The sequence below is a fragment of the Protopterus annectens genome, chromosome 4.part1 (assembly GCF_019279795.1).
Source record: "Protopterus annectens isolate FY-2018-M chromosome 4.part1, PAN1.0, whole genome shotgun sequence".
Classification (NCBI taxonomy): Eukaryota; Metazoa; Chordata; order Ceratodontiformes; family Protopteridae; genus Protopterus; species Protopterus annectens.
In genome coordinates, this window is record NC_056734.1 from 980,104,687 (window position 1) to 980,119,597 (window position 14,911).

General features: G+C 38.7%; 1 protein-coding gene across 1 annotated transcript in view; it reads right to left on the reverse strand.

Moving 5' to 3' along the window:
- Positions 1-14,911, reverse strand: part of NMUR1 (neuromedin U receptor 1) — a 385,719-nt gene that overhangs the window by 31,656 nt on the left and 339,152 nt on the right. The window lies entirely within an intron of this gene.

Sequence of the window (14,911 nt, forward strand, 5' to 3'; positions counted from 1 at the left end):
TTCTTACTATCATAATACATGGCGTATTCTATACTAGTCTTTGTGATAGTATGAGGTAGTGCCATCTATGCCAGAGAGAGTAGGGCAGTGCATGTGTAACATGTGCCAGCATAGCTACCTGGAGTTTTGTAAAGAATTTTGTCATTTGTATATCAAACTGAATTGTACAGATGCCTGTATTAAAAATGTATTTGTAAAGCTGCTTGTGTTAAAAAATGTGTCAACAGTGGGTTTTGCTGGACAGAAAAGAAATATACATTTACATCAGATGGCACTGTTGTAACTGAGGAAATGTATATATGTTAATAGAGGATGCTGCAAGGAAAGGGGTTAAGCTCAGCTCAGCTCAGCTTAGCTCAGTTTACCTTAAGAAAAATAGCCAGAAATTAAATGACTTGATATAGGCTGTAAAGATTTTATCTCATAGGCCTAAATGCAGCCAGAGAAGCAATGTCTGGGAAAAGCCTGAGCTCTTATTGTCCTTAGTGGTGAACAAATTACTACCCTGGGGTGCCAGAGAATGTCTGGTTAGTTTCTACAGGAAGGGTGAAAGAGGTTTTCATTGTTTTTAATTTTTAATTGTTTTACAGTCTCCAGCTACCTTAGCAAAGCTCTAGGTGTGTATTGTGACACATCTGTGCTAGATCCTGGTTCAGCTTTTAGTCAGGGGGGTAGTGTGGGAGCCACAGAATCAGGTGACCAAATGTGATGTCAGTCTATAGCCAGCACTGAAATTATTTTTGTTATTAGTGAGAGATATGATAGAGACACTCAGCACTTTGTTTTAGGGAACCTGACAACAAAGACCTCTCACCCACTTCATCTTGCCTTGCTCTAGCAAGTAAGTAGGGAACAGTATTCTTCAGTCAGTTAGGAAAACATAGTAATACTAGTTAAATATTGTTTTTCTGTATTTGTCTGAAACTTTCCACCTGTGTTGTTTTTGGATTCACTTCATAATCTTAAAATACTGAAACATCGAATTTCAGTATCTCGAAACTATGAAACTGAATCCACAAAACACCGAAACTACAAAACCCAAAGCCCAAAACCACAAAATTCAAAACACTGAACAAACCGCATACACTACACCATACATACACCACAACACCCACATCACAACATAAACAAACGAAAACTACACACATACACAACTCATACACCCCCTGCACCCCTCATGTGGGGGTCTGCACCCCCCACACCCCCCTACTTATATATACTGACTCCAAGATCGCACAAACAGGAAACAAAAGCAAACTCACACACACACATTCTCCAATCCCTCACACACACATCAAACATATCAGCACACTCAAACATACTCTAACCCCCACTCAAATCCCTTACAAAACACTCACTTACCTGACAAAACACCTAGATCCACACATGGCACCACGCACCATAAACACACAATCTGGGACAACACGTAGCATAAGGCCATAACTGTGTATTCGAGATATTCAAATTCGTGATTATGAACTTTTGCTATTTTAAACATTCAGGTTTATAGTCTTGAGATACTAAAATTCAACATTTCAGTATTTTGCGATTATAAACAGCTCCCATTGTTTTTATATTTCATGTGAATTGAAACTCTGGTGTTTACTGAAATAGATATTCATTATTTTTATGTTTTCTGTTTTATTATTTACTATTAAGTATATCTATATATTTCATTGTGGTTAGTCTTTTAGAAAATATTTTAACCTTTGGGAATAATTGCATTTACTTGGTGATACTGTGGCTTCATGCTCCAGAAGGTCTTGCCATTGGCCCAACATTACCATTTGTATAAGTATTAATTTTACTAAGAGTAATTGGGAGCCATAGTAACAGCCTTAAAGTAGCTGGCTGGTGGAAGTGAATATACCTTATAATTTGGGTGAAGGTGGTATAGCGGGTAAATCCATGGCAGCCTTTCCTAGGTGTGTGTGTATGTGAAAATCAAATCTCAAAGAGAGTGTGTTTCAGCTACTTGGAAAAGGGACACAGAGCTCTGACTGCTGCAGAAAGAAAGGTGAAGTGTTATTTGGGGCCTGGAGAGGAAAACCCAGCCCCAGGTCTGGAGTGTACTCCCTGTGTGCTCGTAAGGGAAATTGAGCTTGGTGCAGAGAGCTGCATCTGAAAATACTGTGTATATAGATTTTTGTTCTAAGTGAAAGTTTCCCACTGGTGTCAGTGGTGAGGATTGAGGCTCCTTGATTACTGGCCCAGAAGAAGGACATCAGTCTCATTCAGGATTTTGATACTTCATGAGGTCATTTTTATCATTTAGCCATACCCATATTATAGCTCCCTTAGCAGCTTTCTGGGCTAACTCATTTTCCTTCATTTTGGTCTGATATTTATGTGTGTCTGTCTCATAGCAGTGTTGAGTCCCAGCCCCCATTTTCATTCTGTTGTAATACTACACTTGTATTTGCCAGTCTACTGCAGTAGATCTGCCACAAGGGCCAACTCTTAAACATTTTCACTGAGAATTTGGTATTTGTAAAATAACCTGTGGTCACTACATCCAACCCCAATACTGCAGAAGATCTGTGACAAGGGCCAACTCCCAAACATTTTCACTGAGAATTTTGCCATTGTACAATAGCTTGTGGTCACTACATCTAACTTCAGTACTGCATAAGATCTGCCACAAGGGCTAAACCCCAAATGTTTTCAATAAGAATTTTCTCTTTGTATAATGTAAGAAAATTTAACTTGAAGAATTTTGCTGTGTACTGAGTTCAAATGGTCAAATATGTGCCTGCCTGAGCTGGAAACTGGCTTTAACATCACTCCTGTTTGAAAGAGTAGTCCTTGAACTCTAACAACCACTTATTAAGTTGGCCCCTGTCCTTCTTGATCAATAGATTACACGGTATATGCCATTTACCTAGTTTTTCTGGCTGACAGGTTTCTGGATTTTAGAAATGGAAGAAAACCTGTTCTACTTTGTACCTCTCTGTTAGTTGCTTTGTACTGGCTATAAGCTGACTATGCTTTGCTGTAAGTTGACCTGAGGGTGGAAGCCCACTATGCTCATCTTTGCTTTGCTCCCCTACCCTTCCCCCAATTACCACACCCCCTCTTACTCTACTATTATACTTGCTACATACACATTTCACTTGTAACTCCTACCAACAAACCAATCCCAAAATTCAATTCATCAGAGCTTTTTATTACTTTCATAAAATTAAACAATTATAACCAAATATGCATCACTGTTCTTTTTATCCCTCCTGGTGACAATACAGCTACACTGGAAGATATCCTACACTGGATATCCTTAACAGTTCCACAAGAAATATAGTACTAGTTGACATGAATGTCAACTGGTTGGATATAAACTATAACTCTTTTACATTCAGCGTGACCTTATTTGGCTTCACATAACTAGTTAAAAGCCCCACTCACTATAGCAAGACATCAAATTCCCTATTATACTGGATCCTAGTACAAGACCCTAGCAAATATACCACCTCTGGTACAATGTCTGCTGTCTCAGTGATCATCTTTCAATCTATACAACCAGACATCTCACACATCCATTTAAACAGCATGTTTATAAAACATGCAACCTTTCTAAGTTTAACTCAGAAATGTTCATGATACTCTATCATCTATTAAGTGGAACTGCCAAAAAAAAACTTCCCCTTAGATGATGCTGGAAATGAATTCAGTACAACTTGCTTGAATATCCTAAACAGCCTTGCACCTCCTTGGAGGAAGACACTAAAACAAATAATATAATTTTTCTATAGAAAAAAAAACTCGAATGCTAATGCAGGATAGTGAAACAGCATGGAAAGAATGCCAAAAATATAAGTGGTGTTTTATACCACAGTATCTTGAAAACTTCAGAATGATTCGCAGTCATACCAAAAAGCAAATTAATGACAAAAATATATACTATAATAACTTTCAGAATAACAGTAAACAGGACCCTAAAGAAGTCTGGTCAGTGATTAAAGAGTTCTTAGACCCTGGCAATAAATTCAACCATAACCCCTCTTCCAGCATCTCATCACTCAAAACTGCAATATAGTTCAACTCTTATTTCATAGATAGTATAACATTTCTAACCAAGGATTCCCCAACATCAGTCCCTAACCCAGCCCAGCAGCCATGTATCACTGCAACCACTTTCACCTTCAGTCCTGTGCCCACATCCTATATAAAACTACTCTTAAACTCAAATAATGCTCTACTCCAAATAATGACCTTCCAAGCAAGTACTTTAAAACAGCCAGCGATAGCATTGCCTACAGTGTCTCAGTCCTTATAAATAGGTCAATCCAGGAATCCCATGTCCCTTTCTCTAGAAAAAGTCACACATTATCCCTCTGCTCAAGTAGAAAATTCAACACACATTACTAACTTTAGACTTATAGCAATCTTATCCCCTTTCCAAAATACTTGAAAAATGTATTCAAACACAATTGCTAAACTATATCCTGCAGGAAGACCTTCCATCTCCCATGCAACATGGCTTCTGTCCTTCCCATAGTACTAACATTGCAACTCTAACCTATATAGATACTGTCAATATAGCTATAGATAGCAGCAAACTAGTCTCCTCCTTATTTCTAGATTTGTCTATAGCCTTCGACACAGTTTATCACAGCAAACTGCTACTTCAAATGTACTCATTAGGTCTCTTTCAGCCTACCCTTCTGTGGTTCAAAAGCTACCTAGTCAGTAGGTATCAGTCAGTAAAATGGTACTCCACACTCTTTCCTTACCTCCCAGTCAGCACTGGTGCACCACAAGGCTCTATCCTAGCTCCCCTCCTCTAACATTCTCACAAACACCTTTTATACATCCACACAAGAGGTGGCCCCTAATACAGTATGCAGATGACTCCACACACATTTGCACATCTGATAATATGACACACCTTCAAACAATTACTCAGAAAGCTTTAACAGCAGTTGAAACTTACTTTGTAACTCACAACTCATGCTCAACCCTAAAAAAACTACTACTACTTTTTCCCCAATCCCTCTCCCATGAAAAAAAAAAATGAAAGTCCTCTTTTTTGATGATTTGCAATATGAAGTGACTTCAGTGGTTGTATTATTATGGATGCTAGTGGATAATCTTAAATTGAACCTGTATATACAAAACTACATAACAGAAACCTCATAAAAAATTGGGATGCTTTATAGAGGCAAAGACTTTCTCACCGATGGAACTACACTTGCCACTAATTATCTCTTCCTCACAAGTCTTTATGGTACTCCCATCCTTAATAACCTTCAAGCATCACAAATATCAAAATCTGAACAATGCTATAATGAAGTTGCTAAATTTCCAACAAATACGCCTTTCAGAATCCAGGCGGCCGCGGTGGTGCAGCAGTTAGCATTGCCGCCTCACAGCAAGTGGTTCTCTGGTTTGATTCTTGGCTGGGGGGCCTTCTGTGCAGAGTGTGCATGTCCTCCTTTTGGTGGCGTGGGTTTCCTACGGGTGCTCTGGTTTCCTCTCACATCCAAAAGACATGCAGTAGGTGGATTGGATACTCTAAATTGGCCCTAGGTGTGAGTGTGTGCCATGTGTGTGCCTTCTGTGGAAGGTTGGGCGCCGGACTGGCAACTCAACACCATAAAACTCCACTGCCAATCATGAGCGGACAGATGATCCACTGGGGCGACCCCTAACTGGGAAAAGCCAAAAGAAGAAGAAGAAGAAGACTCCTTTCAGAATCCACCACTGTAGAGCACTAAAAAGCCTAAATTGGTTAGAACTATCACATCAACTGACATATACACTTCTTACTATATATGTAATATCCAGAAATCATCTGCTTGTCCTGCACTAAATAAAATTCTATGTAACTATGTTTCCAGTCAGTCATTATGATGCAATAACCAAAAACTCCTGTCTGTCCACAAACCTGTCAAATCTGCTAGGCAATGTTTGTACTTGTACCATGTTAATGAGGCCTGGATCTCCTTATCTGTATCCATCAGGTCAATACCCTTCCTCCCTATCACCATTCAAAACCATTCTGAAAGTCTTCCTAGCCAAAAGCTGGTTCTGTTCTTGCTCATCACCAGGATAACATATATCCCTGAATGTGAACAAATACCTATTTGTGCTTTACATCTCCTTACTTCACTCACTTTCTTATGTCTATCAATTTCCCTTCCCTGACTTTCTCTCTAAATATACCATAAGCCTGTTTTTCTCTCACTTTGTATTTCATTTCCTGTTTGTATTATATTAACTTACCTTTAAGTTCTCTATAAACTAGCTAAAAGTTCTCTATTAAATCTTTGTCATGTAACTTGCATCTATTCTTAACCAAATGTTTTCATTATTTTGTCGAATTTTGTTATAATCATATAAACTGTATTTCTTTTTGTATTATTTTTAGAGACAGTAAAATTATTGTTCATAAAATGTTTTGGAATACTTTGAATTTTTTTCTCCCTAGGCCTCCACTAAAAATGGGCTCCTACCCAGTTGGACTGTCACGGTAATCAAATGTCATTAAATAAATAATAAAAATACACTTGGATGCTTGTTTTCTTCTACATTAATGCTATATTTATGATGCAAATCATTTAAAAAAATTCCCTTCTTCCAATAACTTCCACAACAATTTAAACTGGGGAAAATATTTCCCAACAATAACATCATGTGTTAGTGCAGGTATTACTGTTACAGGATGCATTACTTTTAAAGAACCAGAGTAATGGGATATTTTTGTTTCTGTGAACATAAGGCATCTCTACCTTCTTCTTTATATTAGGTTTATACTTACATAGACATATGGACCTTTAACTAAAGTGACTATACTGCCTGAATCCTGTAAATCTTGTAGCTCCTTGCCTTCCATGTATTAAGTAATTTAGTAACTGCACAAATAGGTTTAACATTAACTGTCATATTCTGTGGGTAGTTCTTTCACAGAGCATGTGAAGATTGGGAGAAATGTGAAGGCTGCCAGATAGAATTTTATAGATAATTCTGTCATTTGTAAATATAAATGTTGAAATACAGGCTTGTTTTCTTAAATGAAAGAATATGCTGTGAAATATTGAACTTAAAACAATGTAGCAACATTGCCCTCTGCTGTAAAGAAAGCTAAGTCAAGAATTTCTTGTCTGTCCTTTGAAGCTGAAATTATTTCATACCTGCCCCTTTGAAGTTAGAATTTGGAGTCGATGAGTCTGTAGTGAAGCATCCTGCCTACTGTTTTAACTTAAGGAATATTTACTAGAGTTTACATGTGGAATGTCTTTTATTGATGTAGTTTCCTGCAGGTGCAAGACAACAATTATGTAGCATCTGTTAGCCTGGGAACACCAGGAAAGTGTAAAAAGAAATGATGTAATGGGAACAAGGACTGCAATAGCAATTTAAACAAAGAGAATCAAAAGGCATTAAACATATTTGTCTTGATCATCCAACTCACAGCACTGTCTTGCTCATATGTAAGTTATCTTAGACTTGTGTTTTCTTTTAGAAATAGCTAGGAACTAGAAAGATTAGACTAAGAGTTTTTCTGTGATGTCAGAACTGTACTACTGAATTATTTTAAGTATTTCTGTGTGATGTCTGAAATCTTGACTAGCACTGTGTAGTAGAAAGTATTGCCTTGTGTTTTTATTATTTATTATTAAATATTTTAAAACCTTTTAACTGTGGCTGGTTTGTGTAGAGATAATTTAAGCTCTTTAGAGTACTTTTATGCCTTTGGTAAAATTGTACAAAGCCACTCCTATAGCTTTAGCCCTGGGCTATACTACCAATTGGATAATAATATTGCACAGTAATAATTGGACACCCTTTTAAGGGCCTTTGAGTAGCTGATAAATATTAGTGGGTGGCACAGCTGGAGAACCTGTACCAGCCTTCCCCAGAAGTGTCTGTGTGGTTGTATAAACTCTTCTCAAAGTGTGTGTGTGTGTGTGTGTGTGTGTGTGTGTGTGTGTGTGTGTGTATGTCAGCTACTTGGGCAGGGACACGAAGCACTAGTTGGACAGAGAGGGTGCTGGAGGTTTTAGCTTGCCCACTAGGCTGAAATCGGGACCCTATAGCTGTGCCAGTGGGGGGTCTTATTGGGGACCTGGAGAGCAAGGGAGTGACCAGCCCCAGACTGACTGATCTCTGTGTGCTCCTAAGGGAAATTGCACTTTACTGTGTGTATTTGTTATCCTTTCCTCATATATGAGACGCCCTCTGTGATGTTAGTGGTGAGGATTGAGGCTCCTTGATTGATGGGCCAGGGCATGGGTATCACAGAGCATATTTCTAACATTTGCACATCCTATCAGCAACACTGTTCCCTTCATTGATACAAAATCTTGTTAAATGCCTTCCTTCCCACACTTGTAACAAGTTAACACTATGCACATTGAGTTCAAAGGCAATGATGTCTTGTTAAATACTGGGTTAGGATTATATATACAAATTTCAGTTTTGAACAAAGTATCACATTCTGCATCAGTCATGAGTTCATTAGAACTTTTTTGATCACTTTGCTATACCAATGTATGTACATTAACTGGCAATGCTCATTTAAATATATCAGTGATAAACAATTCTGTAATTTCTGCAATGCTTTTAGTATTGCTCAATAACCACACTTTTAACAGTATATTTAAGATCATGTATTTGAGCTCTTGATGTTTTGCAGGCATTAAGAGTTCACCTGTAAAATGTAATAGTTATGCATTTCAGAAGAAACACCTTCTGTAGACAAAAAGTTAGAAATGGGGAGTTCACCATTGCAAAGAGGCCGGTTACAAGTGGAGTCCCTCAGGGATCAGTCCTGGGACCACTACTTTTTGGCATTCACTTCTCTGAACTCAAGGCCAATGTCAGTGGCCTCTGGCTGATTAAATTTGCAGATGACTGAAAATTAGGAGCAATCATTAAATAGCCCACCAACACAAATGTTCTCCAGGAAGGGCTGACACAGACAAACAGTTGGTGTCAGAGCCATGTACTAAAACTAAATGCCAAGAAATGCATAATAGTATCTGTCAGGAAGTCATCCACCCCTGGTAACTATCATATTGACAACATACCCCTAAAAGTTGACCCAGTAGACAGGGACTTGGGGACACACAAAGGCAGTAATCTAGCCTTTGACCATCATGTGTTTACAGTAGTGAGGAAATCCTTCTATGTTGTACAACTTGTAAAGAAAGGTATGGCATCTAGGTCCAAGGAAGTCATTGTTCCACTGTATTCGGTATTCATCATAGGTTCATAGGTTCATAGGTAGGTGCTAGGCTATCGGCCCAAGGGCCTACGTAAGCCTAACCAACAATTTTCCCTGGCTTATGCCACCCAAGAAACCTATCATTAAGTACAGTGCCCTCTTTGGTATGTACCTAACCAGGCATATCCAACAATTGGGAAGTCCACAAAGGTTCCTCACTAAAAGAATACAGGGCGTAAGTACCATGTCCTGTGCAGACCACCTCAAGACCCAGCCCTATCCCTGTATTCTGTCGCCTATAGGCTATTGAGGGGAGATCTATGCTTGGCATACAAGGCATTTTCAGACCCCACACTGATGGACCTACTTCATATCTGCAAAAGAAACAGCACCAAAATTACCCATTCTAAAGACTTAAACCTTGCCTGTGATGTAAATAGAATCTGCTAGACAGACAAATATGTATCCCAGAGACTACCTTTTCTGGGGAACAGGCTCCCAATTCATGTAAGGCAGAGTTTCACTCTAATCCAATTCATGTGTAACTTGGAGAATTGGGTGGGGAATAGGAAATTCATCCCTGGTTTGGCACCTATATCTCTAATGGACACAGCCTGAAAATGTTTCACTTTCCAAGCCCCTTTTTACACTTATCAAGGGTACCAAAAATTGTCAAAGATTTGGGATGCATGGCTAGGCTTAAAAAGGCCCTTGTGGGTGTTTGCCTAGCAAACACCTATGAACCTAAAATATATATTTTCAAGTTACCATAGTCAAATGAATCTGTACCCTCTATTTTCATGTATACAAATCTCCAGTCAATGGTGAAGTCAAGATTTTTGCCAACTCATTTCCGCCCCACTTCTCTTGTGTAGCATAATATTAAATAAGTATGATGCAATATCATCTTCTTTGGACAACATCTTTAAGGGTGGTGTAGTTTTAAGACTCATTAATGCACTAATAAAAAGTTTCACTTGCTCCTGTAAACTCAAATACTGGTCTGCAGCCATCCCTCTCTCACCAGGGTTTCAATTTGTTCCTCAGTGGTTTACTTTGGCTCTGCAAACCCTTTAGTACAACACAGACCACTTCTGTATTTGGCAGGTACAACTAACTCATGTAGGTCTCTTTAGTATTACTGCAGTTGATTCACTAGCACAGAAAATAATCACAGGTTGCAAAGACTTATTTTCCTACAATAAGGTACTTCTAGTCTGTTTTTTAAGCCTTTTGGCTTTAGTTGTACTGCACTGAAAGCAGTCATATAAATGAAATGAAAGCAGTGAATTACTTTTCTCCACTGTAGTTTTTTTTTTTTCTTTTTTTAATTTATTTTTTATTACATCATCTATTCCATCTATCTATCCACATGCATGGAGCACCTTTATATCCACCAGCAGTTAGCAGCTTTACTTATTTGTTTCTCTAATTCATTCTTTTCCCTTCATCATAATCCATTCACTGCTTGCCTCAGATCCTGTTCTTTTCTCATTTTCTTCTTGTCTACTCCTTTTAATAACCTCTGCCACTTCCTTCCAATGTCTAAGAATTTCTTATTCATTCCCTCTTTGCTTACCACTACTCTTACAGTTCCTAGCTATAATTCATTTTACATCCAGTGCAATCCATTGCGGTACTCTTAAGTGTGTCTCTTCCCACTGGTTCTCATCTGTTTTTAACCCTCAGCTACAAACTTCTCATGGGTTTTCACCTTTCTTGTTTTAGATCTTCTCCTGTGTTTCTAATACTTTATTCCATGCCTTTCTGATGATTTTCTGTCTGAAAATATATGTTCCATTTTGTCATCCTCTTCATCCCTCTATGTCTACTACATGCTGTTTTCCTTTCTACTCACTTTCTCTAATTTCCTTGGTATGAGATACCAGCAGTGTAGTATCTTCAGCATTTGATCTCCTACCTCGTGTACTTTTTGTTGCTGGTTTGTTATATGTAGCACTTTTCATCACTTACCTTCACTGATTTCCTAGCTGTTTCCCCCTTTTCTACTTCTTTCCTATTTATTTTTTTCAGTTATCTGTACTCCCCTCCTATTGTTTTTCTTTCCCTTCCCACTTCACCCATGGTACCACCCTCATTCTTCTTCCTTCTCTTCTGTGGGCCCCCAAGAGATCTGCCTCCTCTTTGTTCCTCATTAACCAGTTGTCTCTTCATATCAAGTACTTCCAGCATTCCATTTCAGGTAGGTTATAATGCAATACCAACTTCTCTGATGAGTCTGATGCCTTTAATACACTGTCTCCATTCTTTTTTCTCACCACAGCTTTTTCCTTCATTTTGCCTTTCTGTTTCCACTCCTTAATTTTCTATTCTCCTACAATGATCACCATCCATCTTTAAACCACATTGGTTTCCTTTTACATACTCCCCACAACATGCATCCCTTCTCATCGATACCTGTCTCATTCTCATTGGTTGTCTGTTCTAACAGTGCCTTGTTTTCTTCATCTCTTATTTTGCAATTTATTTAGTGTATTACATCCAGATAACCAGATTAAGTGTTAATATGTAAGTGGGGGTATGCTGGAGCTGCTATCCCCCACTTTCTCCCCACCCCAGATTTCTCTTTTTGATCCTGCTTCCATTACCTTTGTCCAACCATTCTTCTATCTCCACTTGCACATCATTCAGAGTATTTTCATGTCAATTATTGGGATGCTGTCTGCCATATGCACTGCTACAGGTAGAACCATTGTTATGATGGCATTATCTTTTCCCAGGACTGCGTAAGTCCTACCTCACCTTCTCTGCATTATGTTTACCACTTTCTTTTGAGTTTCCCGTAGACTCACTTTTACAGTGTCTCCTGCTGTGGTCCTTACATATCATCATAAGTATTTACGCTATAGTTTCTCCTCTGCATTCCCAGTACCTTCCCTGCTTTTTCCCCTTTCTATACGTGCCACCACTGACTTCTTGTTGTTGGACTTAAAACGTGCCACCTATTGAAATGTCTTAAAACTGTTTGTCTTTTTCCATCATTACTTCTTCTGTGCTTTCTGCAACCATATAATAGGAAATTTGATCTTGACTTCCTTTTCCCCCATTCAGGCTCTTTTAGTCAGGCTTTCACTTGTACTTATGGCTTCTCGATGACCAGCATAAACAGTCCAAATGATGGAAAACATCCCTGTTTTTTTCCCACTGGTTACTACCATTGATTCAGAGATCTATCTACCCATCTCAGTCTTGATATATGTACTAAATATACTTGTCATTCCTCTACCATCTAGCACTTCCACATGAAACTCCATCTTACTCCCACAGAACCTTCCAGTAGAGTGAATAATTCAACCCCAAACTTCTTTGGTCTCTTTCTCTAATCTGACCATGAATGTTAAATTGTTCCATCAGTATGTCTCTCTACTTTGGTTCTTTATATGTGCATTTTGACACTTGTATATCATTCTTGAGAGTATATTAACCAGCCTTGCCACTACAACCTTTAGGGATCTTTAAATCTACATTTATGAATATTATAGGTTGATTCCATCGTCTGTTTAATGCATTGGATAAATAACAGGCTCAAGAACAGAAGCCAGGAAATAAGGATAGGGTAGCTTTCCTCACCAAAAGACCTGTCTCCAGCTAAGTGCCCCAGGGTTCAGTCCTTGGGCCACTACTCTTTGGCATCCATTTCTCAGAGGTCAGAACCAATATAAGGGGCTTATGGCTGAACACATTGGCAGAGGACTGCAAACTTTGACCATCATTACCTCCTCTGAAGACATGAAGATCCTCCAAGACAGCTTATTCCAAACAAACAACTGCTGCCAGAACCATGAGCTAAAACTGAATGCCAAGAAATGTTCAATCATAGTCTTCAGCAAACAGGACACCTATTGTAATGATCGTATTGACAACAAACATGCCTGAAAGTTGATTCTGTAATTAGGAATCTGGGACTCTGTACTGGCAATGAACCATCCTTTGATCACCATGTATTCAATACTGTAAGGAAGTTGTATTTCATTGCACAGCTTATGTCTAAAGGTAGGTTATCCAGGCGGATGTTATCATTTCACTGTATTTGGTACTCATTAGGACTGCAATGCGTACAGTGTCCCCTTTCATATGTATGTATGTATCCATCCAAATACCTATCACAATTCAAATGTTTATAGTGCTCTCTCACCCCCAAAAATTAAAGGCTTAAACCACAATACAGTCTCTATTGCTATTCTCAATATCCTACAGGCCTCTGCGAGGCAACCTTTATGTAGCATATTTATTTATTTATTTTATTTTACATTTGTTAACCGGGGGTGTCTGACTTAGCCGAAAAGGCCCTTTTTCAGCAGAGGCCCGGGGAGAAAAGCTCCACAAAGAAAAATTACAGACACATTTAGTTATTTAGACATAATCAGTATACACACAAATTACAAGAGACATGTTTTTACAGTGGTATGCGGCACAAACAGTTACAGTGGAGAGAACAATCAAAAAAGATATTAATTTTAAAAATAAAGGTAAGTAATAGATTTGTGGTGTACAGCTGAACTTTGGAATGTAGGTAGAATACATACATAGTACACAGGTACAGTACATACATTGTAGATTAGCCAGTGTTTGTGAGTAAGATTGAACAACTATTATCAATTGCTCTAGATTTAGTATGCATATGTTATCCGCTTTCACTAGCCTGGGGAGCAATCATGGCACTGCCAACTTTGCTTGAGATGTTGCCTGATGAGGTCTTTAAAGGAGGCTTTGGATGATGTGTTTTGAATGCTAGTAGGGACAGAGTTCCATTTTTAGCCACCGAACTACTATATAGTGCATCTCCAAAGCTATTGTAGCTGTTGGTGACTTCTAGTAGTAGTTTGCTTGATGATCTAAGAGGCCTTTTGGCTGAGTGATGTTGTACTAGGTTTTTGAGGGCAGGACACTTATTGGGGAGGTAATAGATAGAATGACAAAGGCAGAGCTGATTGTAGGTTAGGAGGTTGGGCAGTTCAAGCCAGTGGAGCTGTCTCAAAGCAGTACAGTGATGAGTTCTATATGAGCAATTTGCAGCAAAATGGGCAATTCTGTTATAGCAAGCCTCCATTTTGCTTAGTTCAGTTTTGTTGAGATTAGTCAGAATGGGAGATGCATAGAGTAGGGTGGATAGAAGTTGGGAGCGAGCAATGGCTGATCTTGTGTTGTTGGTAAGAAATGGTTTGATATGGTAGAGTGACCCCAGTTTGGCATGTACTTTTTTAATAGTTAAGTTCAGATGACTATCAAATTTTAGGTGGGAGTCTATGGTTATTCCCAATAGCTTAGCCTGTGCCACTGGAGCAATTGGAGTAGCATTTGTGGAGTAGATAGTGAATTGACTGTTAGTGTTTTTGTTAGAACTGGTTATAACCATAAGCTGAGTTTTCTTTGGATTGAGGATAAGTTGGGCTTTGGTAAGGTAGTTTTCAACGTCAGAGAATGCTAGTTGAGTTGTTTGCAGGAGGGTGGGAATGTTTTGTGCAGCACAGATTAAGGTAGTGTCATCTGCATACTGAATTATAGATGCATGCTGTGTGGAGGTGTGGAGGTCATTTGTGAAGACTGTGAATAGTAGTGGTCCTAAGATAGAACCCTGTGGGACTCCTATAGTTATGGGCAGCTGAGGAGAGAGAGAATTTTCCCATTTCACAGCTTGGTACCTGTCAGTTAAGTAGCTTTGGAACCAGGTAAGAGTGGAATTAGATAGATGATATTGGTTTAGTTTGTTTAGCAGGATTTGGT